Source organism: Canis aureus, chromosome 11 (assembly GCF_053574225.1).
Source record: "Canis aureus isolate CA01 chromosome 11, VMU_Caureus_v.1.0, whole genome shotgun sequence".
In the NCBI taxonomy this organism is placed as follows: Eukaryota; Metazoa; Chordata; class Mammalia; order Carnivora; family Canidae; genus Canis; species Canis aureus.
Window position 1 is genome coordinate 65,130,477 of NC_135621.1, and position 27,111 is coordinate 65,157,587.

The 27,111-nt window shown below is 44.8% G+C and overlaps 1 protein-coding gene across 4 annotated transcripts in view; it reads left to right on the forward strand.

Annotated features, from left to right (window-relative positions):
• B3GNT2 (UDP-GlcNAc:betaGal beta-1,3-N-acetylglucosaminyltransferase 2) overlaps positions 1-25,650 on the forward strand; it is a 271,174-nt gene extending 245,524 nt beyond the window's left edge. For 2 of the 4 annotated variants that reach the window (XR_013389760.1, XR_013389762.1), the window contains one exon: positions 25,535-25,650. The gene's annotated coding sequence lies outside the window, so the exon portion shown is untranslated. Of the gene's footprint in view, positions 1-22,657; positions 22,869-25,445 lie in introns of all 4 variants that reach the window. The other 2 variants (XR_013389763.1, XR_013389761.1) reach the window with 2 other exon arrangements.
• Positions 25,651-27,111: the final 1,461 nt, after the last annotated feature.

Here is a 27,111-nt window from a genome sequence, read left to right on the forward strand (position 1 = left end):
TTTAAAAAAGATTTTATTTATTTAGTTGAGAGAGAGCACGCATGAGCGAGAGAGCAGGAGCAGGAGCAGGGGCAGAGAGAAAGGGAGAAGCAGACTCCCCGCTCAGCAGGGAGCCCATGTGGGACTCGATCCCAGGACCCTGAGATCATGACCTGAGCCAAAGGCAGATGCTGAACCGGCTGAGCCACTCAGGAGCCCCCCAGACATATCCTTTTTATTACAAATAGCTGCTGTAAAGTGCAAAAGCATTGAGTTAGGCATTTTATGCATTTTCTCTATTCTCACGCAACCATGTAAACTTGGTATTATTATTATTCCTGTTTCACAGATGACGTTGTGGTTATCTATTGCTGTGTAGCAATCATCCCTTAAACATTGGTGGATTAAAATAACTATTTATATGCTTAGGCTTCTGGGGCTGGGATGGTCAGTTGGGTGGTTCCGTCTTTGACTTTCACATGTGGGTGCAATCAGATGGTGGCTAGGGCTGGAGTCCTTGAGATTGGATATCTAGGGTGGCTTCTTTACTCATGTATCTGATGCCTCAGCTGAGATGACAGGACAGCTGGAGGCTGGCTAAGTATCTGTATCTCCACAGTCTCTCTCTGTCGGGCTTCCTCACAGCATCATAGTATCAGGGCAGTCGGATGTCTTAGGAGCGCTGGCTTCTCCAGAGCTAGTATTCCAAGAGACCAGGCCTTCTTGTGACTTAGCATCACTTTTGCTACATCCCATTGGTCATTATATGCAGCCAAGTTCAATGTGGAACTGTAGAAGAATGTGAGTCAGGGTTCACTGTTGAGTGGAAGGTGAGGAAATGGAGGGTCTTGCAGGTTATGTAACGTGCCCAAGATTATGCTGCCAGTAAGTGGCAAAATTGAGATTTGAACCTAAGAGGTCTATCTGACCCCCAAACTCTTTTTCTTTATCGCTCTATTTGTTGTGTTTGGCTACTCTGGTTCTGTAGTATGGCGTATCAAATACTGTGTCTAGGATGGCCTCTTTCAACTTCAGCCAAGCTACTGGCAGCATGCAGAGTGGCTTTGCCAAGTTAACAGGAATGAGTAGCACAACTATCCAAAACTCTTTGGGGGCTCAATTTTTCTTCACACCAAGATATTTCGTTAGCAGCTCATCAGTTGTGCTGCTACTCCCAAAGGAATCCAAAAGGAATCTCTCTTTTAGTTGCACTCTGGGGACCATGCATGTAGCCCCTTGACTGTTCCTACAGTCGATCATTGGGACATTGATGAGCAATTATCCATTTAGACAGAATATACATTGCTCCAATGTGAAGACTTTGGCAATGTCAGGAAAAGCTGCAGTAAGAGTACAATTGGGGTAATGACAATCCTTATATTTGTAAGTGTTCTGTAGCTTTTAAAGCACATCCACAGGGACGCCTGGGTGGCTCGGTGGTTGAGTGTCTGCCTTTGGCTCAGGGCGTGGTCCCAGGGTCCCGGGATCGAGTCCCGCATCGGGCTCCCTGCATGGAGCCTGCTTCTCCCTCAGCCTGTGTCTCTGTCTCTCTCTGTGACTCTCATGAATAAATAAATAAAATCTTAAAAAAAAAAAATAAAGGACATCCACAAATTTTATCAAAGTCAAGATAGGCTGGGTTTTGCTGCAAAAAAAAAAAAAAAAAAAAAAGGAAAAGAAAAAATTCTGGTACCTTAAAACAGCAAAGGTTTATTTCTCTATCATTACAGATGCATTAGGAACTCTGTTGCCATGCCTTTTGCCTCCTCACTCTGAGACCCCAGGGCAATGGAGCAGCCACTACTCAGAACATTGCTAGTGGTCATGTCATGGTAGGTCTCACTCAGAAATTAAAGATTTGGCCCAAAAGTGCCATGAATCACTTCTGCTCAAAATTTATGAGCCAAAGAAAATCATTGGCTGTAAATGCTCATGTGGTTCCACCCAACCGCAAGGACACCAATGTAGGACTTCAGAACAAATAACCCTAAGATGTGCCTCTTTGGCATGTGAATTATTTTGAGCTGAAAATCATCAAGGCCCAAAAGACTCAGGAAGAAACTGACCTTCCCCCTGAGTGCCTAAAGGAATTTAGCTAGAGGACCTGTTCCAGGAAGGGAGCTATCACTGTAATAACCACAATGTAATATGAAGTAGGGGTAGTAGACAGGGAGAAAATTAGCATAATCTGTTAAAATTCTTCTCTCTGTCCCACTGTTTCTGTATGGCCCGGCAAGCTTTTTTTTTTGCCAAATATTTACTCTTTTTCATCTTTCTGTGAATTTTCTTCCTTCTCTTTGAAGTCTCAGACCTCTACCCCCTTCTCCTTAGCTCAGATTGGCATATCTATCTACATAATGGTACCTATTTTTGGATTCTCATGTGTTTATATGGATTCCTTGTATGTACATAATTAATTTGATTTTCTCCTGTTAATGTGGCTCATGTCGATTTGATTCTTAGAGCAGCTAGAAGAATCTTGAAGAGTAGAATAAAATTTTCCTTCCCAACACCAAGAAGTATAATCTAACATGTGTCTAGAAAGGGATAAAACTGAAATGACTATTTGGCAATAGCACTAATAATTACCACATATAATTGGCTTCTAGTTTTTCTTAGCAATCCCATGATGCATGGAGTTGTAGAATTGTTCTCATTTTCCAGAAGTATGGAAAAGGCAGGAATGACAAAAGAGCTTGTTACACAGTATGTGAATTATGTCTCAACAAAGCTTGTAAGGGTGGAAATTTTTTCCCTTCTTTCCTTCTGGTTTCTTTGGCGGGTCTAATACTTAAATTGCTATAAGACAGATTGACAGGAGAAAAACAAATTTCACACACGTGGAAGTCCTCAAAAATATGACACCAAAGGACAACAAGGTCCTCGAGGTTTATAAAGCATCTTGAGCTAAGGAAAAGGGTAGGGGTCTGGGGACACAATGGGAAGGAAGGCCACTCACAGGAAGGTGAGAGATGTTTGTAACCCAAGGTTGCCCTGTCATGCAGATGAGTTTCTTAGGTGAAAAAGTATCTCTGGTAATAGCTCTCCTTCTGGTTCAGGCCCACTTTCCAATGTAAATTTAGGCAGTTGAGGGGGAGGTAAAGAACTTTCCCTGAATCTGCTGGGTTTTGTTTGCCTTTTGCTCAAAATAATCCTTATGCCAGAGAGACGTATTTTGAGGTGACAAAATCTGCTCTCCTTCAAGCTGTTATAAAAAAAATTAAAAGTGGGTGAAAGATGAAGCAGAGTGTATAACTTGTAGGGAGAATGAACCCTCTCCTTTACAAGCCTGGTTAATATACAGTCACCCTTGAATTCCCACTCTATTCGTGGCCCTACACGTGAGAGAGGCAGAGGGTATAGTGCAGGGGCTCTGAACTTGGGGTCTGTAGCTAGAGGGGGGGTTCACAAACTCACCCCCAAACTGTAGGGAAAATAAATGTGTATAGATGTTCATTTGGGGAAGAGAGAGGATACACTGTTGATATCAGCTTCCCAAAGAAGTCTATGAACCCCAGAGGTTATTAGAAAGAATAATGGACCGGGAGCCAAGAAACTGAGTCCTAACCCTGCCCGGCTCTAAGTAGCTGAGTGAACCCGGACAGATCACTTGTCTTCATTTGTAAAGTGAGGGGCAGGCCTCAAGCTCCCTTCCAGCTGGGTGTACACGGTGCAGGCTACTTTGTGCTCAGACAGATCTGAGCTTATACCCTGGCTCTACCTTTTGCTAATTGCATGCCCTAATGCCAGTTCTAGAACCTGTGTCAAAGGTGAATACCAATGCAGGGTTCTTGGAAGGATTAGCAACCATGAGTGGAGAACACCTGGAGGTCATTATTATTAAACGATGCTTCCTGTGAGACTATGTCCGGCTTAAGTCCTGTGGAGTTAAATATCTTCATGGGCGTGGTCTACAGGGAACTCAAGGGCAGTTGTGCCAAATCCTCACCCTTGGCTAGTTCCTACTCTAGAAAGAAAGTCTGGGTGGAAGCGTTGCCCAGCCTCATGCATGTGCACACCATGCCTGTCTCATGTCCTTCCTGAGCTCCCCAGCAAGGTCAGCTCCTGCCTCTGCTTGCTCCTCTAGGCAGGACTGAGGTCTTGAGGAGTCATCATTGGCTGAGTCATGACTTGGGCTGATGGCATCTCTAGGAGACTGAACTCACAAAAAGCACCAATACTGATGGAACCACAAAACCACCTCCTAGGCCATTCCAGCTTTCCTCACTGGGAGCTTCCGGTGTTGTTAGTGTAGCCATTATATTCCAAATTGACTCATTGCTTCCTGCTATAGCTTAGGGGAAGAATTACCATGCCTAGTTTAGTCTCAAGGTGTCTAAAACCCAAAAGAATCAGGTAATTCATCCCAGGAAACACAGTGAGCTGGTGGTAGCTCCTGGTCATGCCTCCTGTCTCTTGGTTCCTTGTCATTTCCTTGCATGATGTCATTGTATTTGTTTTCTATTGCTGCCATAACAAAGAACCACAAGTCTAGTGACTTAAAACAACACAAATTAATTTAAACAACAATAAGATAAACAATGTGATATCACCACACACCTATTAGAATGACCAAAAGCCAGAACACAGCAATACTAAATGCTGGCGAGGATGTGGAGCTACAGGAACCCTTCTTCATTGCAGGTGGGAATGCAGAATGGCACGGCCACTTTGAAAGACAGTTTGGCGTTTCTTACGAAACGAAATGTATTCTTACCCTATGATCCAGCAGTGGTCTTCCTCAGTGTTTACCTAAATGAGTTGAAAATTTACGTCTGCACAAAAACCAGCACATGGATGTTTATAGCAGCTTTATTCATAATTGTCAAAAGTTGGAAGCAACCACAATGCCTTTTACTAGGTGAATGGATCGATAAACTGTGGTACATCCAGTCAATGGAATATTAGCACTAAAAAGAAATGAGCTAGCAAGCCGTGAAAAGACATGGAAGAAACTTAAATACATATTATGAAATGAAGTTGTCAGGAAAGGCTACGGACTATATGATTCTGACTACAAGATGCTGTAGAAAAGGCAAAACTGGGGCGGGGGTGCAGTAAAAAGATCAGTGGTTGCCAAGGGTTGCGAAGGTGGTGAACAGGAGGGGCACAGTTGATTTTTAGGGCAGCGAAAATAGTCTCTATGGTACTATAATGACGGGCATATGTCATTATACGTTTGTCAAAATCTGTAGAATGTACAACACCAAGAGAGAATTCTAATGTGAAAGAATTACTCCGGTGGGCAATGCTGGTAATGGGCAGGGGTATGTGGGAAATCTCTATTCTTTCCCATTAATTTTGCGGTGAACCTAAAACTTCTCTTAAAACTGAAGTCTTAACAAAAACTGATTACCTAACAATTCTGGAGGTCAGAACCTCATTGGACTGGAGGCTGGTCTACTGAAGCTTCTAGAGGCTGCCCTCATTCCTTGGCTCATGGCCACCTTCCATCCTCAAAACTAGCAGTGGCTAATCAAGTTTTTTTTCTCATTGTATCACTTTGAGACTCATTCTTCTTCCTGGTTCCAGATTTAAGGACTCTTATGATGGCATTTTAGGCACACAAGATCTCCCTATTTTAAGTCCAGCTATTTAGTAACTTTAATTATACCAATATCCTTAATTCCCTTTTGCCATGTACCCTAACATATCACAAGTTCTGGATATTAGGATGTGGATATTTTTGGAGAGTCATTATCCTTCCTACCAGGGTCATGAACCAAAGTGCTGTGATAGGAGGTGGTGGTAATAATGACTCTGGTCATAGTCCCGCTGAGCCTTGCTTGAAGCTACAGGTTAGTGCCTTTCTAATTTTCAACTGTGGCTGAGCCTCTTAGTCCTTAACTTGGTTGGTGCCCCCATGTTTTCTAAGCTTCCAGCATTATCCTTTACTTAAATATTAGAGAAAAATACTCAGGCCAGAGGGATTCCCTCTCAAATATTACCAAGAATTCCTGGATGTGTGTTCACCATCCTGGTTTGTCTCCTGTCACTCCATACTGCTCCTGACTTCTGGATCTTTCCAGTTCCCCGAACATGGGTTCTATCAATGCCCACACTTTGTTCCCGGACAGGGACCTGCCCATCATTCCTGAAGCAGTGCTGTCTGGAGAGAACTAGGCTAAGATGCCTAATCAATTCCAGTCAAGGTTTGAAGACCTGGTAAGGGCTTAACATGCAGGCAAGGAGACCTCACTGAGCACAACACAGGCAGCCCCAGTGCTCCATCACAGTGTCATGGGAGGCCTTTACTCAGGGTCTCCCTCCTCAGGCCCTGCCCAAACCCCCTTACCTCTGAAACCTTAGGCCCCCCCATTGCCTCTTCTAGGACCACCAAAGGAAACAGAATATTGACTTTATCGTGTAGTTTGGCCGCCTCAACCTGGCCTCCTACCTTTGCATAACCAAAGAGCCCGTTAGACTGTTTTCCCAAACAAAACATAAATTCTTTGCCTAGATGAATTCTTCTCCCACTCTTGGAATGTGAAAATGCTGCAGTTAAAAAATACAGCAAGGCAAAAACAGCTCCCTTTATTTCTAGTTTCTTTATTTACCACAGAAAATAAAGTGTTCGTACGTGGTGGTGATGTAAAAACTGTCTTGTACAGCACCACACACGTCCTAACACACACACATACATGCACACATACAACTTAATCAAAGACAAAATACCTACCCTTAGTACTTGGGTTATAGGTTGATATTTTCTATTATATTCATTTTTTAAAAAGTTGATCAGGGCTCACTAAATTTTTTTTACAATCTGCTGATGGCTCACAACCTGCTCTTTGAAAAACATTACACAAAACATAGTACCTTCCTCTCTTCCCTCCCAGGCCTAGGGTAAGTATTTGGGTAATGCTTTAATGCCTACAATGTGGGTTTTAAAGCACACATTATTCCATTCACACCTCCTGCAATGCTAACATTGCGATAATAACTCCCTTTTTATAGATGGGGAAACTGAGATCTGTTGAAGCAGTCCGTCCAAAGTCACACAGCCAGACAGCAGAGTTTGGATGCAGATCTTTGGATCTCAACCCAGTGTCCTTTTCACCCAGACCAGGCTCCCAGTTTCATTTTATACCCTTATTAAATAACAACAATCCAACTGAGTAAATTTGAAGGTGTAATTGGTTTTATTCAATGACTCATGAATCAGACAGCCTCCCATCTAGCAAATGGAAAGGAGTCCCAAAGAGCTAGAGAAAAGGAAAGGTTTCTGAAGGCAGAGAGGGGGGTGGGACAAGTAAGTCATAAATGAAAAAAAAAAAAAAAGGATTATTTGGGGCTAGGTGAACTTTTTGGGGGACAGAAAGGGTTCATTAGGCAGACTGCCTTACTTGTGCTGACCAGGAAATTCCAGACTGACCAGTTAAGATTACATTCCTGTGAAAGGTTGAAACTGCAATTAGGTTAGGTATCGAGTCTTGGTTTGGTGATGTGGGCTTAGCACAAGTGGCTCCACTCTGGGCCTATGTCTCTTTTTTTTTTTTTTTTAACAACTTTCACTCATGATATGGTTTAGGTTAAACTAGAAAATATAAGCCCGGGCAGCCCAGGTGGCTCAGCAGTTTAATGCCACCTTCAGCCCAGGGCGTGATCCTGGAGACCTGGGATCGAGTCCCACAGCGGGCTCCCTGCATGGAGCCTGCTTCTCCCTCTGCCTGTGTCTCTCCTCTCTCTCCCACTCTCTTGTTCTCTGTATCTCTCATGAATAAATAATAATAATAAAAAGAGAAAATATAAGCCCTTTTTCACATATGCTTACTTCTATTTTGTCAGCCTACAGTGGACATCCCTGCCCTGGTCCCTCCCTCACCCCAGGTGCACCTGCCCCCCTTACTGTGTGAGGCCCTAGTACCTGCTTTGGTCTTCACTGTGGTTGGTCTTCAGGCCAAAGGATGCCTCCGTGTACAACAGGAGGGTTCAGCCCCTGCCTCGGGCCAGGAAGGACCTTCGCCCAGGAAGCTGGGAGGTGATAACCAGGAATGACAAACTATGGACCTAGAAAGCCATGAGGGGGGATGATCTAGCCCTGAGGACAAGGAGCTCTGGGCTGAGGATTTCCCTCGGGGCTATCGACAGATGAAAGGAGCCAGGCATCATCTATCCAGAAAATGCCGAGCAGGCAACTGGAGGAGGATCGGGTGGGAGAAAGCAGCATGGGTGCTGGTTTCCAAGTTCAAACACTGCTCCTGCCTCTTTCTCTCCTTGACAGTTGTGCTTCCTTGGCTTTTCTATATAGGGCAGTTGTTGGGAGGGGCTTATCAACCTTCAACCATACGGGCTGTTTATAGGGAAAACTGTCAAGGTTTCTAAACACTGACCTGTCTGGAGAAACTGGCAAAGAAAAGGTTTCTCAATGGGCTGTCGGGCTGCACAGCCCCTGAGCTCAGAGGCTCCTGATGGCCAAGAGGCCTAGATGGGGAGGACTGTTGCTCTTTTCCCTGGATCCAGTCCTGAGTGCCTGGTGCATCGGGCACTGTGCCTCCTTCAAGCACCAGCAGGGCCCCTCTGCCCCTGTGTGGGCTGCTGGGGCTTGATGACTTGTGTTTCATCCAATCTGAGACGCCACCAGCCGCACATTATTTTATGCACCACCGAGCAAGAGGCCAAGTGCTGAGGAGGGAGGCTCCGCATAAAAGCTGGGACCCCGCGGATCCAGAAGCCCTCCCGAAGAAGAGACCGGCTGGAAGTGCGCATGGCTTAGTCTTGGCACCATGTGGAGTGAGAAAAACAATTCTCTCCTGACAAGTCGGACCACCCATTCAGAGAGGTCTGCGTGTCCTGTCAGTGCGGTCTGAAAATGTCACACAGACAACGGATGTCAGGTGATCTCAGGTGGCTGGCGTCCCAGAAGTGACGGGCAAGCACGTATGCCCCCCCCCCCCGAGAACTCAGCCACCATCCTGGCCACCAGCCCTTGCAGGGCGCTGCTGATTTGGACACATCCCGACTGCACAGGAGGAAACGTGTTCCTCAGGATTAACGGGAGAGGGAAGCGAAACCCATGTGGCTCTTGGTTACGCTGGTGACTGACACACCTGGGTTTGCCAGCAACTTCCCTGGTTTCAGCCTTAAAGGCCACACTTCTTGTGATCTCTCTCAGCCCCGGACAGAGGTTGATCACTCCGTCTAACTCACTCCTCTTCTGGGAGCGTCGTCTCTGGCCAAGAGGCCTCGTTCAGGCTGGTGGCACCGGGGGTGCGCTGCCAGCCCCAGGGCGGGGACACTTGACCCGGCCAGCACCGAGGACTTGAGGCCTAACCTGGAAATTTGGCTCATGAGAATCTGAAGAACTGAGGACATTCCCCGAGAACACTAGGACTGGCCTGGCTGTTTAGGCTCCTCGGCTTCCTGGGCATTGAACCATTTCCACACACTCTTCTCTTGGCTCACTTTTGCAGGGGTCACGGGGTCAGCCTCCGGCCGTCTGCGGCCCTGGCGAAGGGGGCCCTGACTGAAGCCGGGAGGCTCTGGTCAGGAGAGCCCCAGTAACAGGGGTCCCACCTGATGTAATCAGCGGGTGACGTGAATTATCCCCCAAACTATTCCCCAAACAAAGGCCGAGAGAGAGAGAGAGAGAGAGAGAGAGAGAGAGAGAGAGAGGGGGGGGGGGGGAGCGGCTGAGCAGTGCCTGTGGTTTGTGTGCTAGATGGAGACTCCGAGGTGTGCTTGTTCCCAGATCCTTTTCACGTGTTTTCCGGGCTTGGGCAGCCGAGAGGGTCACCACTAGCCCGTGTTTCCCCCCCGGGGCCCGGGCTTCTCAGGACGACCTCACGCAGCCCCCGAGGTGCGGCGGGAGGGCCCGGCCCGGTCGCCTTTCTTCTCTGTCCCCGCGTTTTCCTCAGCAGTAACCTGGACCTGGGCCGAGGGCTCCGGAGGGCCCGTGGCTGTCAGTGCCCCGCCCGGCGCAGGCCGCACCGCAGGGCAAGAAGCAGGCGCTTCCCCTCCATTGTTGCCCCGAGCGCTCCCGCACCTCTGTGAGGGCCAAACTCTCATGTCCGCTAAAAAGGGGTGAGTGAGGTCAAGCCGCTGGCTCAAGTGTGGCGTTGGGACCCGGCACCCCTGTTGTGGCAGCCTGTGGGTGACACCAGCACCCCCCACCCCCGCCGTGGTGCGGGAAGGGTCTAGGCAAGGGAAAGACACCGGCCCTCTCCTTTCCAATGGGCGGACCAGGGAAACTATGACGCCAGAGCCTGAGAGGACCTAGGAGGGCCCCGTGTCCGAGGTGCCAGTGGAGACCAGCCCTAGCCCAGCCCTGAGAACGGCTGGCGGGACCCCCAAGGCTTCCATCGGCCTCACTGGCTGGAAGTCACTAAGAGATCCTTCCAGTCACTTCCCTCTCACACCTCTCTCCCCGCCATGTTGCTTGCCAGGGCTGGAGGGTCCTGTCATGGACACCCCATGCCTGACTCCGGAAGGGGAGTCATGCCCATTTCCTTTCTCCATGGCCCCTTAGCCCCTTTGCCCCATGCTCAGCTCCCGAGCATCCCTACTTCCTCGCCAAGGCCGCGGGCGAACCAGAGGCTGGGAATGGTAGCTCCAAGCCAGAGGCTCAGTGATGACCGGACAGCTATGTGCGGGAATGAATTCTGGGCCACGGCGGCCTTTTCCTCTCTTTTAGAAACTTTTTCTATATTAAATGCCTTGTCGACAGTTCTTAAATTGACGTGCACTTACTGTAACCAATGAGGCTATTCGAAGGAGAAAAATAAACACCCTCATCTGGCCCAGAGCCCTTCAGGTGACCAGTGCTAACTGCTTGCGGGTCACCTTTCATGACTTTTTCTATACTCTATATATACTGTGTGTGTGTGTGTGTGCGTGTGTGTGTGTGTGTGTGTGTGTATATACATACTCTATACATTATGGACTGAATTGTGCCCCCACCAACGCACCCCCACCCCCACCCAGCCTGGAAACCAAATTCAAATGTTAGAGGCCCAGCCCCACCCCCATCACCTATATTTGGATACAAGGTCTATAAAGAGGTAGTAAGGGTTAGGTGAGGTCATAAGGGTGGGGCCTTGTGAGAACACAGCGAGAAGACAGAGGTCTGCAAGCCAGCCAGAGAGGTCTCACCAGAAACTACATTGTTGGCATTGTCACCTTGGATTTCTGGCCCCCGGAATTATGAGAAAACACATTTCCGTGATGTCAGCCGCCTGGGCTGGGCATTTTGTTATGGCAGCCTTAGCCAACTAATACACTCGTATAACCGCTACACAAAGATCCACGCACAGGGAGGAGACGGACCTTATTTGTTGTCTATTTGAACAAAAATAGGATCATGCTATGCTCACGTTGCTCTGACGCTTGCTTTTCTCATTAACAGTACTTAATGGCCACCTGGCTTCTTGCTCACACCCCCACATCCAATTCCATTAGGACAATTCTGCAGGCCTCCCTTCAAAACCTACCCAGAATCTGACCACTTGCTGCTTCCACCGTGGGGTAAGCTCTCCTCTGTCATGGCAACAGCCTCTTTACTCTTCTCGGCCCTCCTCTACCCTCCTGAGTCAGTTGTCACAGCAGCCAGGGGGATTCTCTAAAAATCTAAGTCAGGTGATGGTGTTTCTCAGCTCAGAACCCTCCAGTGGCTTCCCATCCTACACACAGTAAAACCAGAGTCCCCGCCAGGGGCTATGAGGCCCTACCACACACACACACACACACACACACTCTCTCTCTCTCTCTCTCTCTCTCTCACACACACACACCAACTCCACAGCTCTCCTCTTGACCTCACCTCCAACCCCTGTCCCCTGGCATCCAGGCATCCTTGAAGTTCCTAGATCTCATCAACCATACTCCCAACTCATGACTTTTGCACTTGCTGTTCCTGTCTAGACCACCCTTCCTCCCGAATGCCACAAAGGTCTTTCCCTCCCTTCCTTCCAGACTATATCCTAACCCACCTTCATTATTCTTCACAGCATGTACTCACTCCCACCTAATGTATTACAGATTTATTTGCTGGCCTATGGTCAGTCTTCCTCCACTAAAGGTGAATTTCATGAACAACAATGCCTGTATCCCTAGTACTTAGAGCTGTGCCAGGTTCGTAGCAGATGCTCAGTAAATGTTCAATGAATGAAAGAATGCATGAATCTCACTAAGTCAGGTACAAGTCCGAGTCAGATATGTCAAGATACAACAACCTTTCCAACAGTTGCATAACATCTATGCTAATGTGGATGGACCACAGTTGACTTAACCATCCCCCATCCCCCTATTAATGAAATTTAAATCGTTTCCTAATTTAAGCAATGCTTGTGCTAAACATTTTTACAAAGCTACTCTAAGACATTGATCCTTTAATTTCTATAAGATATTTTCTGTAACGCTGGGTTGGTGTATGAAGAGATTGACATACTTAACATTTTAATAGCCATTACCAATTTTCCTGAGTCGCTGTTCTCAGGCAAATCCTGAAACAAGGCCTCAACCCTTTTCTTAAACTGGGGCTGGGGTAATATTGCCTTTAGATCGGTCAAGGTGGCCTCCATCCTGAGCCTCCACACTTTAGAGGGCCTGCATGTCACAAATACAAAAAAATTAAGGTATTGAAGGTCACACGGGAGCTTTTCTTCCATGGCATTCTGCATTCGGCGCTGAGCTGGCAGTGTGACCTGCAACCCTGAACCCGAATGCTCGTAACTAGCACCCAAAGTCTCCACATTTCCTCCTATAATTCTCGAGACAAAAGACTCCTGAGTCCAAATGCTGTGAAGGTTGTTCCCCTGCTGACCTTAGAGATAGTCACTGCTTTGGAGGGAGAAAGAATTTCATTGGCTGATGTGTGTGAATAAAAGACAAATTAATTTGCTCCTCAGCTCAAAACTCTCCAGTGCCTTACACTCTCCTCTCAGAGAGCATGGATTCAGTGGGTCCTTGTGTAACTAAATATTACTTCTCAACAGTGCCAAGGGTCTGTTTTCATTTCTTATCTTGTTCTCATCTGTGATTCTAGAGGCATTCAGGGATTAGCTCATATTTGCTATAGTTGCATCTCATATCAATGTCAGTTATCTGTTGCTGTGTAACACTCTGCATTGAAACTTAGTCGGTGGCTTAAAACAACAGTTTGCTCACAATTCTGGGCTGGGCCAGCTGAGCAATTTTTCTGCTGCTCTCCATGGGGGTCACTTTATGTGGCTGCAGTCAGCCAGCAACTCTACTGGGACTGTACGGGCCAGGATGGCTTTATTCAAGTGTTTGGCAGTTGTGCTGGTTGTTGGCTGGGATGCCTCAGTTCTCCTCCAAATAGCCTTTCTGCCCTCTAGGTTAGAATGGGCTTCTTTATATAATGGCATAAATGGTCTGCGAGGGCAGATGCAAAAGCTATAAGGCTTAAGGCCTGGCCTTGGGAGCGGCACAGTGTTACTTCTGTTTCATCCTATTGACCAAATGAAGACTTGAGGGACACCCAAATCCAATGGGTGGGCTGCAGGGAAGAGACTCTACCTCTTGATAGGAGGCATGGCAAAAATGTATTTCAAAGGAGCTGGACACAGGGAGGTATGATATGATGGGGACATACCATCATCTAATGATAAACCACTGTGCCTCACAGGCTTTTTGCCATACTAACAAATTCATATTTTTCTTACATTTGTGTACATGTAGTTGTAAAATATCCAAAGTGTGGGATAGATTCTTTGCCTTGCTTATAAAGTTGACATTAAAACCCTAGAATTGGGGATCCCTGGGTGGCTCAGTGGTTTGGCGTCTACCTTTGGCGAGGGCTTGATCCTGGAGTCCCGGGATCGAGGCCCGCTTCGGGCTCCCTGCATGGAGCCTGCTTCTCCCTCTGCCTCTGTCTCTGCCTCTCTCTCTCTCTCTCTCTCTCTCTCTGTGTCTCTCTCTCTGTCTCTCATGAATAAATAAATAAAATCTTTAAAAAAAAACCCCAAACCCTAGAATTATGAAGTTTTATTTTTATAGCAATATTTAATAAGATTTAACTAAAAAGTAAAAAATTTAATATAAAATTCAGCTTTATTTAAATACATTTTAAGTTTTTTATATTTATTAATTAAATATTTTATATTTTGCTCTGTAAGTTAATAATTTTTAATGTTTTAGAAGAAAGACAAGTTTGCTTTGTAAACTCGGCCTATTGGGAATAAGTACAAATCAAGTTGGGATCGATTTAGAAAATATGACATTGCGGGGATCCCTGGGTGGCTCAGTGGTTTAGCACCTGCCTTTGGCTCAGGGCATGATCCTGGAGTCCCGGGATCGAGTCCTGGGACCGAGTCCCACATCAGGCTCTCTGCACGGAGCCTGCTTCTCCCTCTGCCTGTGTCTCTGCCTCTTTCTCTCTCTGTGTGTCTCTCATGAATGAATAAATAAAATCTTTTAAAAAATATATGACATTGCTCAGAAAAGCAAAAATCAAAAAAAGAAAAGTATTCAAAAAAATGATGTTTAAGTTTTTAAAAACCAGTAACACTGGAAGTGAGCAATCTTCCACTGAACAAGTTTCTCATAAAATTTGTGAGCAAAGAACTTCATAGGTGGTTCATTCTAATGAACTTTTAATTACTGATAAAAATTGAAAATGAGTTGGTACATTCTCCTCAAATTCACGACTTGAACAGGTTGAATGAAATGCTTGCAACTTCATGTTTTTTTGTGGGGGTTTTTTTGTGTTTTTTTTTTTTTTCTAAATGAAGATTTAAGGACAGATCCACAGAATAAGAATGTACAGGCCTTCCTTTTGCACTTCCCAGGGTTGCGGTGGTGAAACGTGCCCATTGCCCATCAACTTGTCTCCCAGAGTCTGTTTTCAGGTTGGGCAACCTGGGAAGGGACATTCCAGAAAGCCAGTGCCTCGTCAGATTCTTCAGGAGGGGGTCCCAGCTCCCTCTGAGCCCCTGACTGGAGACAGAGCCACGAAGAACAGTCAATCAGGACAGCCTCCCTGGCTCCTGCCAGAGCCACCCTGGAGAGGCTGCCCCATGCCCCATTTCTGATGTGCCCACCGACACCCCTTGACCCCACCCTTGCACTCACCTGGGGCTCTGCTCACCTGTCAGTCTGAATAAGTGCAGGATTGCTTCTGGAAACAAAGGCAGCTGCTTTTCTGTTTGCTGTCCCCTCCCAATGCAGTGGATGAGTTCACAGCCACCCAGTGGCCCGTGTGCCAGGAGGGACCGCCGCAAAGGGACAGCCCCTGAGCTCTGCTGCATCTGGAGGCTGCCCCGAGGCCCCTGACATAGCGTTAGAGAATCATCAGTTTAAAGGGAACCAGTAAACCAGGTCCTGCCTGGAGAGCGGAGCCAGCAGGGGATGGGGTGAGGGAGGCCCAGGGAGGGGGAGCTGACTTCTCCGGGTCATACAGCGCCTCAGTAACCGAACTGGAACCCTCAGTTTCCAGTTGGGACTTTTTGTTTCCATTGCATGAATTAGGAATCCTGAGCTGTCTTCCCATCTCTTTCCCATCTCTGTAGGAGTTTCTTTTTTTCTTTCTTTCTTTTCTTTTTTTTTTTTTTTTTCTGTAGGAGCTTCTTATTTTGTCTTTGCTCCCTCTCTTTTGTAAGACAGCCCTACCCCCCCCCCAAAAAAAGACAGCCCTACCCCTGTAATTTAGTGGAATGTCATCAGGCTCAGGGCTGATTGGATTAAGTTTATCAATGAAACTATAAAAATGTTTAATGAAGATAATAACATTCTCCCTTTCCCAGGACCCTCTGCTTCCTGAGGCGGCCCCTGCTTCCAGCCATCAAATCCTGTAGGAAACTTTTGTTTAGTCTGGGGTGTGGGTTACATTTTCAACTGCAGACATTTAGAATTGAAGTCAGGGGGTCTTAGAAAGAAAGGCCTCAGCATCCTATTTGTTAGGACATGTGAAAAGTAAATAACCAGACTCCCTCATGTTTAAAAGCAAAAGTTTGGAAAGAATCATCCAGCAAAAGATAAAATGACTTCTTGCACGTCTTTTGCAGCAGCACACCGTGGAGCTACAAACCAGAAATGATATGAGAGCTTTCCTTTTTCTTTCTAAATTCAAATCGTGGCTAGTTAATAATCAACAAGTTAGCGAAAAGCCTCCCTCCCACTGCCTGGCAGCCACCTACAGGCCGCTGGCATGACCTATTTCTTCTGTAACCTTTTAAAGATAATGTCATGCACATATGACCATATACGTGGATAGTGTTTTTAAAAATAGAAGCATGTTCAAGAATGACTCCCCCCCAAAAAAAAAAAGAATGACTCCCCAGCATCTTGCTTTCACCACTTACTGTATTCACTTAATCGCCAAATGCTTAGTGAGGACCTACCACATGCCAACCACTCTTTTAGGCATTTAAAGTTTGGTAGTGAACAAAACAGACACATTCTTTGCACTTTTGGAGCCCATATTTTCGTGGGAGGTCAATAAGCAGGTAAATAGATAGTGATAAGGAGTAAGTGCTCTGGAGAAAAGCAGGATAAAGGAATTAGGAGTGTGTGGGGGGGATTGTTGCTATTTTATTTTATGTAGAGTGTTCAGGGAAAGCCTTGCCGATTAAGTGATATTTCAGGTAAGACCTGCAGAAAGTGAGAGAGTGAGCCCTCTACATAATCTGGAGTTGAACATTCAAAGTAAAGGAAACATCTTGCCCTAAGGCCCTGGAGCTGGAACTGAGTAAATATGTCTCAGAGATGTTCTATGAGAGAGTTCATGAGTACTTTCTAGTTGATGTTGTTGTTGTTTTAAACATCTGCATCTCATTCCATTGTACCATTTTAATTCAGCTAAGTGATGGAGGGCACCGGGGTGGCTCAGTGGTTGAGCGCCTGACTTCACCTCAGGTCGTGATCCCTGGGTCCTGGGATCGAGTCCTGCATCGGGCTCCCTGCAGGGAGCCTGCCTGTGTCTCTGCCTCTCTCTGTCTCTCATGAATAAATAAATAAAATCTTTAAGGAGAAAAAAAAAAAAGCTTAGTGATGAAAGTTTAGGGGCCTTGCGGTCTCTTGTGATTGCAATTAATAATTTTATCAGGTGGCACTTTGCACGTGTGCAAGTGATCTGCAGGTTTAATTCCTAAAAGTGGAATTGCTATGTCAAGGGAGTGTGTATTTGTGTGTTTTATAGATTTTGCCAGACTAAAGCCATCAAAGAAGTTGTACTATTTGTACTATTTTTGCTCCCCTGCCTATAATATGTTTTTTTTTTTTTGGGGGGGGGTGCCATTCAACAAATATTTATTGAGTACTACCTAGGGACCAGGTAAGTGCTGAGGATAGAACTGTCAAGCATATCTTGACTCACAAAATAGGTAAACTGTGCCAGACTAAGCTATGATGTGCTTCATATGCTATCAATGCACCACTCGGTTCAGATTCATAATTCCCACGTCAGACCACTGACACTTCTATTAATTATCTAATTTACAAAATCAAACCAGAGAGATTAGAGCAAAGAGCACCCCGTGTCTAAATACCACCCAGGACAAACGAAACCAACAATGAAGGAGATCATTTTATTCAGGCTGGTGCAGCAGGGAGAGCATTCATTAATGAGGCAGAGGAAGAAGAGGAAGAGAACCTGAAGTTTTCTGAAACGAGTCATTGCGGAAGAGTAGAGGCGAGTCTTATCTTGGATATGTGATTGTGTGGTTAGCCTTTTCTCTGTATTGTTGCAGTTTTAGCATGTGTGCTGCTGAAGTGAGCACGTGTTAGCCTCTTCTTTGAACACAAAAGGGTGGGGGATTTCTGAACCATTAAAAAAATGTTACCTCACATAGTTCTTTCTATTTCTTGAAATAAAAACTCGAGATATAATTTACCTACCATCCAGTTAACTCATTTATAAGTATACGATTCACTGGTTTTTGGTATTTCACAGAGTTGTGCAACCGTCATCATGATCAATTTTAGAACGTTTTTATCACTTCTAAAAAAAACCTTCATACCCATCAGCAGTCCCTCCCCCATTTTTCATTGCCTGGTCCTAGGCAATCTCTACTTTCTGCCTTTCTGCTTCTTTCATTTAGCGTAATTTCCAGGTTCATCCATGTTGAACATAAGTACTTCATTCCTTTTTACCGCCTCGTAATATTTCATTGTATAACACATTTTATGTACCCAGTCATTGCTTGCTGGACATGTAGGTTGTTCCACCTTTTGGTTTTTTTTTTTGTTTTTTTGTTTTTTTGTTTTTTTTTGTTCCACCTTTTGGCTGTTATGAATAATGCTGCTATGAACATTAAGGTACAAGTTTTTGTGTGAACATATGTTTTAGAGCTATAGATCTAGGAGTGGAATTGCTGAGTCTAGTGGTAACTATAGGCTTAAACTTTTTTTTTTTTTTTAAGATTTTATTTATTTATTCATGAGAGACACACAGAGAGAGAGAGAGGCAGGCAGAGGGAGAAGCAGGCTCCATGCAGGGAGCCCGACGCAAGACTTGATCCCAGGACTCTGGGCTCACAACCTGAGCCAAAGGCAGATGCTCAACCACTGAGCCACCCAGGTGCCCCTAGGCTTAACCTTTTGAGGAACTGCCAGGATGTTTTCCACAGTGATAGGGCCAGTTTACATTTCAACCAGCAGTCTAGGAAGGTTCTAATTTTTTGATATCCTGGCCAACAACTTGTTTTTTTAATTACAGCTATCCTAGTGGTCATGAAGTAGGATCTGCTGGTTCTGACTGACATTTCCCTGATGACTAATGATGTTAAGAATCTTCTCCTATGCTTACTTACCTCAGTATAGTTTCAAACTATGTAGCTCTTCTTATGAGTAATGTTAGATATCCTTCTATATGTTTAAGAAGTTTCTTTTTTTTTAAAGATTTTTTAAAAATTTTTATTAATTTATTATAGTCACACAGAGAGAGAGAGAGAGAGAGGCAGAGACATAGGCAGAGGGAGAAGCAGGCTCCATGCACCGGGAGCCTGACGTGGCATTCGATCCCGGGTCTCCAGGATCGCACCCTGGGCCAAAGGCAGGCGCCAAACCGCTGTGCCACCCAGGGATCCCAAGAAATTTCTATATATTCTTTGTTTGAGAGACAAAGAGAGAGACAGTGCATGTGAGTGGAGAGAGGCAAGAGGGAGAGAATCTCAAGCAGACTCCTCACTGAGTGCTGAGTTGACAGGGTTGGGGGGCTCAATCTCAGGACCCCGAGATCAATACCTGAGCTGAACTCAAGTGTTGGATGCTTAACCCACTGAGCCACACAAGCATCTCGATATATTCTTTTCTGTGAATTATTTATGGCCTTTGTTTTTCAATCCCAGGACCCTGGAATCATGACCCTAGCTGAAGGCAGATGCTTAACCCACTGAGCCACCCGGGTGCCCCAAAGGATCAGCTAATCAATTTATTTATTAGTGCTACAATTTGTATGTGTTCTAATTCATTAATTTATTCTTTAGTAATTTCTTCCTCTTGCTTTTCGTAGGAATAATTCCCCATTCCCTATCTTTCTTGGGTTTTATGTTTTATTTACTTATTTTTTCCTTCACTAAGAAGCATTTTTGAATGTATGTTTTCCCTCTGAGAACTGGTTTAGCTGTATCCTGTGGCTTTTGATATATACGGTTTTCATTAACATTCTTGTTTAGATATTCTACAATTTTTTCTTTTTTTTCCCATCTTCCTTTTTTTCCCTTTTTGAACCAAAAGAGAGTTTTAAGTATTCAAACAGTAAGATCTTTTTATTTCCTGGTTCTATTATTAATTTCTAGTTTTATTACTTTATGATTAGATAATGGGGTCTATTGATGAAGGAGCAGAAGGCACAGTGAGGACAAAGCACACACTGACAGCCCTCAACCCCCATCCCAGGGGATATGTGTGACATTCCTCAGGTCCTTCTGACTGCTCTAAAACTAAGGGAAGGGAAAAATAAATGGTTAACTGATAGAGATCACAGTCCTACAAGACATATGAGTCTCTAACACTAATGCAAGACATTAGTGATTTACAAGGAAAAAGCATTCTTGTCAGTAGTCTAACTTCCAGGGACCCATAACTCAATTTCCTGGAGCCCTAACATCACCCTCCCTTCCATGAGTGATGTGGGAAACTGAGGCAGAAGGGAAACTAAACAAAATTAAATTTCTTTATGACCTGCAGCCCACTGACAAGGACCTGAGATGGGCAGAATAGAACAATCCTCCAGGAAGTTCCCAACTGTCTTAAGGTTAATTTCTTACTAGAAGGAAAAGCAACCTTATTTTGACAATATAGCCAGCCCTCCAGTATCGTGAGGGTCTTCCTTAGCACATGGAGACACCTGCCTTTGTCCTTATCTCCCCAACTCCCAAGTATATAATCAGCCATTCCTCACAACCCCAGTTTTGCAGCTCTTTCTGCCCATGGGCCCTGTCCTTTTTAGGGGCTCCTGGGTGGCTCTCTTGGTTAAGCATTTGCCTTCCACTCAGGTCGTGATCTCAGGATCTTGGGGCCCAGCGAGGAGTCTGCTCCTCCCCATGCTCTTGCTCTCTCAAACATCTTTTTTTTTTTTTTTTTAAATCACCTTTTTGCACCAAAGATGTCTCAAGAATTCTTTCTTGGCTGTCGGCTCCTGACCTCACCAACATTCAAAAACTATGTCATCTATTATTCTCTTGGGAATTTATTGACATTTGCAGTGAATTCTTATTGAAGGATTATGAATAGTACCAAAATATGCCACCCCCAAATATGCCTTTTTAGCACATAAAGATCATTTTGAACTAAAGATAATTGAGAACCAGGAGAGTCAAAAAAAAGCTCTTTACCTCCCTCAGTGGCCTAAAAATAAACTATAAATTTCTCCTTTAGTGAAGGAAACTTACATTTATAAAGAAATTGCCATTTACAAGAAGTCTCCATACTGGGAAGAGAGCTACTTCTGGAGACATCTCTTATGACCTGGAGACTCCTAACTACATAACACAACGATCTTATCTCCATCTCTCTCACCTTCCTCAAATTTTCCCCCTACCCTAAAACTCAAAACCTCTTTTCCTCTTTTTTTTTTTTTTTAAGATTTTTATTTATTTATTCATGAGAGACACAGATGCAGGCAGATAGAGAAGCAGGCTCCCTACAAGGAGCCCGATGTGGGCCTTGATCCTGAGATCCCGGGATCATGCCCTAAGCCGAAGGCAGACACTCAACCACTGAGCCATCCAGGCGTCCCCCTCTTTTCCTCTTGTAACCAAACCAACATTGAATTCACTCTTTGGCGAGTCACAGATACACTGCGGGGGCGGGGGGGGGGGTTGTCGCACAAAGTCAACTTTATTTGCAGCAAATAAGGAGACAGCAGGGAAATAGCTTCCAAAGACATGACTCCCCAGGAGAGGGTGAATGGGTACCTTTGGTTTAGAGTGAGGATGAATATTGAGATAGGGAAGCTTTGTCATTGTATATAGGGGCGGGCACAGGGTCATGCATGTGCCTTAAGGAAACATGCCTATACATACCTTGCGTGTTATGTAAATGAGGCTTGTGCTCCTCCTTGGGCCAGAGAGTTTAGTATTATAATGAGTCAAGGTAATTGCCGGCCATTCCACAGCCCATCTGCACAGGCACAATTCAGGGTTTTAGCTCAAAGGGTCTGGGTGGCCTGGGTGGTGTGGAGGTGGTGAGGGATGGGGACTTGGGGTTTCATCTGCCTGAGTAAAGAGGTAAGGCAAGAAGAAGAGCTTAAGGAAAACTATAAGACAAAGGTCAGACCTTTAGCAGTAAATGTCAGGTCTTGGGGTCTAGCTGGTGACACCTTATTCGGCCTAAGTATAAAAATCTCAGTCCCATGGCCGCCTCTGTGGGTTGCTGTAGAGAGCAAAATGGAGTCTCTCATGTCAAGCAGGGGGACTGTGTCAAGCAATGAGGCAAACACTCAAGGTACTAGAGCCAGGAGATGTTGGCCAGACCTACGGCAGCTGACCCCACAGAACTGATCATAAGCAGAACCAGAGGAGGTCTGTAGGGACCCCAAAACTGATTAAATCCCATTGGAAAAAGGGAAGGATTTTGACAGCAAATTGTCTGACTCTCCAGACATGACCCCTCTTATGTCTGACCGCTTAACAAAGGCCACTGCCCTATGGATCTCGGAACAGGACCGAGATCCTCCACTGCTTGAACCGAAGCAGCAGCAAGTGCCGAGAGCTGACTCGGACCGACCCAGGCTTTAGCTCAGCTGCGCCCACAGGCCGACTTTGTGTCTGGATCATTAACTCCCTGCGCCCTGCTGTTATCTTGTTGGTTGTGTGGCTTGTCCTCTGTCTTGCTTCGTGCACTGCGTAAGAAGCCAAGTTTAATCACATGGTGCATTGTCATTGATTGGGAACTCTGAGCCTGCTTTATAATTGTGATTTGACTTTGCTTTATGATCGAATGAAGCTGACGTTGTGGAAAGATACAGCTCGAGTGTGCACATTCGCAGTGTGCTCCTGACACTCGCATATCCATGTGGAACGTCCATGCACTGCAACTAGTAGGGGGAAAGGGAAGGGATCTTGTCTCCCCTTCAATTATATTACTTCTGGAACTTAGGGAAGTTTCTTTATGACCCAATTATGGCAGAGTCAATCAATTTTGAAAATGATCTATAGTTACATGAGAATAAAATGAATTTTTAGTTTTCAGGTTATAAGTTTGATATATCAACAGCTCTCTTTTTTTATTTTTATTTTTTTCTCTCTCTCTTTAAATATTTTATTTATTTATTCATAAGAGACACAGAGGGAGAGAGAAGCAGAGACACAGGCAGAGGGAGAAGCAGGTGCCCTATGGGGAGCCTGATGAGGAACTCGATCCCAGGACTCCCAGATCACGCCCTGAGCCAAAGTCGACGCTCAACCACTGAGCTTCCCAGATGCACCTCAACAGCTCTATTTTTAAAATTGTTACTTAAGGTCTAACCTGATGACTATAGCCCCAAAGAGGTAAATTAATCTCCCTTACTCATGTGTTTCTATTTCTCCCTGTATTTCCTCTAGCTTTTGCTTTATTCATGTATGTTGTTACATAGATATTCATAAGAATTATGTCCTTTTTTGTGACTCTCACAATCTCACTATTAATTTTTTTAAATTTTTTATTTATTTATGATAGTCACACAGAGAGAGAGAGAGAGAGAGAGAGGCAGAGACACAGGCAGAGGGAGAAGCAGGCTCCATGCACCGGGAGCCCGACGTGGGATTCGATCCCGGGCCTCCAGGATCTCGCCCTGGGCCAAAGGCAGGCGCCAAACCGCTGCGCCACCCAGGGATCCCGACAATCTTACTATTAAGTAACTCTTGTCTCATTCAATGATTTTTGCCCAGAATTCATCATTGTCTAGTATTAAGATCATGATGTCTGCTAACCTTTTACACTTAATTGGTAAAAACACCTTTTCTCATCCTTTTCAAACCTTCTCAATCGTTTTGTTGTATCAGTAGATTTTAGTGATCTAATAGGAGTCTTTTTTAACAGGTGAATTTGGCCTATTTATTTGTACTTATTGATATGACAGATATGTTTGGGTCTGTTGTATTTGTTTTATTCTTGTGTTTGTGTTTTTAGTGGTAATTTGGAAGGCTTGTATATCTATTCTAGTAGTTATCTTTTTAGTCTTATTAAAAAATAATTTTCAGAAAAAAAGAAAATCTTGATTGTTGCCCAGATACAAGAAAGAATACGTGTTAACGATTTTATTTTACTCCTTAATTAGCTAGAGGACCAGACAGGTGTTGTAACAGGTTCAGAGGAAAAGTTAAAGGAACACAAATTTAAATGAAATAAAGGATTGAATTACAAGTAGAGGCAAAACTGTTTTTTCCAGGGGGCCTGGTTGGCTCGGCAGTTGTGCGTGAGACTGAATCTCTGGGTCATGAGTTCAAGTGCCATGTTGGGTGTGGAGCCTACCTAAAAATACAGAAATAGGTACATAAAGCAGTGATTCAGGAAAAATAAATTCCTAGTGCAACCCACACGTATATCACAATCTTAAAAATAAATAAAGTTAAGCATTCTGAGGATCTAAATAAACCTCAAGTTTCTAAATAAAAAAACAAAACAAACAGACATAAAAACCCCTGTTTTTTCCAGAGGGGGAAGGAAGTCCAAGGAAACTACCAAACAATACAGATTTGCATGGCTGTCATTTTGTCATTTACCTGCTGTTTACAAGAAGTGCAAAGAAGCTCAAAGACAATGAACAGGGCTCCAGCTGACCAGCCAGGGGGGTGTGCACCCTCCTGTGCATCACTGATTTTAAGTATATTTCTTTCTATAGTCTTAAAATTGTGCGAGACCCTTTTAAGCCTCTATTTTTTTTAGACACATGTACCATTTTTTTTATAGGTTGAGCAGCTCATCCTGGCTTCAGCCCTTAAAGTCCCATGTCTTCGGAAAACCAGGACAGATGGTCATCCTAATTCTCTATTACAAGCAATGATGGAATTATTATATTTCCTCTTGCTTTTCTGAGGAAGCTCTTTCTAGATGAGTGGTATGCAACCTTGGCTATACCTGAAGAAGCTTTATAAAATCCCGATGCCAGGGCCTCACCCCTATAGATTCTCATTTTATTTTTCTGGGACGCAGCTTACACATCTGGGAGTTTTAAAAGCTATGCAGATAATTCTAATGTTTCGCCGAGATTGGAAACCACCGGTATGTAAAGATACGGAACTTTCTCTGAGATGTACCGAGTGAAGAGCACAGCATGTGTTATGCCGCCACTATGTAGAAGATGGAAAAGAAGAAGAAAATATTTATATATATGCATAAACTATCTTTGGAAGGAATTGTTAACATTGGTTACTGCCAGGGATGTCAGCTGGGGATTGGGAAGGAGACTTCTCACTGCCTACTTTTTGACCTTGTGAATGTGGTATCTATTTTTAACTGTTATTTTTAAAAAGTTCTACCTCTTTAATCTGAAAAAAGCATTTACTGTCCTGAAAAAGCAGATATATAATTAAATAGACAGTATGCTCTTTTATTTTTTAAAAGTTCCCAACACATACAAATTTAACACCACACAACGAAGAGCTATGCACAGAAAACATTTCCTGAGGAAGGAAATTTAAAACCTATCACTACAGGGCAGCCTGGGTAGCTCAGCAGTTTAGCGCCGCCTTCGGCCCAGGGCATGACCCTGGAGACCCGGGATCGAGTCCCATGTTGGGCTCCCTGTATGGAGCTTGCTTCTCCCTCTGCCTCTCTCTCTCTCTGTGTCTCTCATGAATAAATAAATAAAATCTTAAAAAAATAAAAATAAAAAAATAAGACCTATCACTACAGTGATATTATATTAATGTAAATTAATATATCACATTACAAAATGAAAGTACATATAAATATGCAGATGTGCATATGTCTATACACACAAACACATGAAACAAAGGGTGTTTCAGTGGGAGAGCTCTGACTTTGATTTCTTAAATCTTTTCAAAATATATAAACCATATTCATTATTTTCACAACAAAAATTAAAAAAAGAAATTTAATAATCATGTTTTTTTTATCTAAAGGCAGAGCTTTCGGTCCACTGGAAGGAATCAGCTTTGTTTTGCTGCTATAGGGGCTTTTGTTCTTCTTCCTTCCTTCCTGTGACATGCAGGATCCTTTCTCACATGAGGAAGCCCAACTGCTGAGGCTTCAGAATCAGCCCAACTGCCTCATGACAGCAGCTAGGGAAGGGCCACTGGAGCTGGGCAGCTGCCACTGGATGTCCAGGTAAACTTTACCGATTGCTTCCCACACCGTGAACCCTGTGCTCAGCCGGGGGCGGGGGGGAGGGTGGCAAAAGGTCAGCAGACAGGGTTCTGCCAACAAGGCCTTGCCTGTCGTGGGGATGGCCTGGACATCTGCACATAAACAGCCTGATCCTAACATTTATGGGGCCAGGATGAGAGTATCAGGGGAAGCCCATGTACCGTATATCTAAATTTTGAAAAGCTATAATTTAAGCTAACACACTATTGACTGAAATAGTTATCTATTCAATCCCTTTCATAAATATAACTTCAAGTGACCCAAAAAGACCAGGTTTGAATGTAGAATTTCCTCTTATTCCATGGGTTTCTGTGTTTGGACATAGCTGTGGTGGACATCTTCTCATACGCCCCCTGCTCCCACCCCAACTTCTTGATATTTACACCCTTGTGTAATCCCCCCACTCTGGAGTATGGGTAAGACCCATCACAGGCTTCTAACCAACAGAATGTGGCAACTAGGATGGGATTTCACTCCCATGGCTAGGTGAAATAAAATAGTGACTTCTCTCTTGCTAGCAGACTGTTCCCTTCCTGGCTTTGATGAAGCAAGTTGGCATGCGAGAGGGGCCTACATGACAAGCAAATGTGGGTGGCCTCCAGTTAAAAGCCACCAAGGAACCAAGGCCTGCAGTCCAGTGACCCTTGAGGAACTGAGAGTCAGCAGATCCTTCCCCAGTCAAGCCTTCAGATGAGACTCCAGCCCTGGACAACATCTTGTGATAGAAGCTGAGGACCCATTTAAGCCCTGCCCAGATTCCTAACCCACAAAACCGAGAGATGACAAACATGCTGTCTTAAGTCACTGAGTTTGTGGTAATGTTTACACAATAAAAAACTAATATAATTAGTGGTTCTGTTGGAAGAGTTGGCCTTCAGCTGTGGCTCTCAGTTACCTATTTGTCTTCTCTTCCTACCGCATCTTCATCTCGAATTTTGAGGGACCTCGTGTTCATTTTTGTAGATTCCCTGGTTTCATGCCAGTTTCATCATCCCCATTCTCTGCTCCCAGATAACCTTCGAGCCTAGAGGTATGTGCATATTCAGCTGATGCTACCCATGAGAGCAATGCCATACTCGTGGGAGTACAGCCCAGGGGACAATGCCAATCAAGACCCTGGAATGGCTCAAGGTCACTTGTGCAGGGAATTCCAGGGTCCTGGGTACTCAGAACATCCTAGGAGAGGGGCTTCGGGTCCTTGCCCCACCACCGCCCATCCAGGCTCTCTACTACACGGGAAAGGGCATGGCTGGAGAAGGGACACAGCAAGGCTTACCAAAGCACAGGCCAAGGCCAGGGGCCCTTCTTGCCCACTCTAAGGCAGCCCTGCACTCATGAGAAGCACTGGCTGAGGTCCAGGTAGACTGGATGAGACTCTGAGAGCTGCCTGTCGAGCATAAATGAGCAGACTGCCACACATCT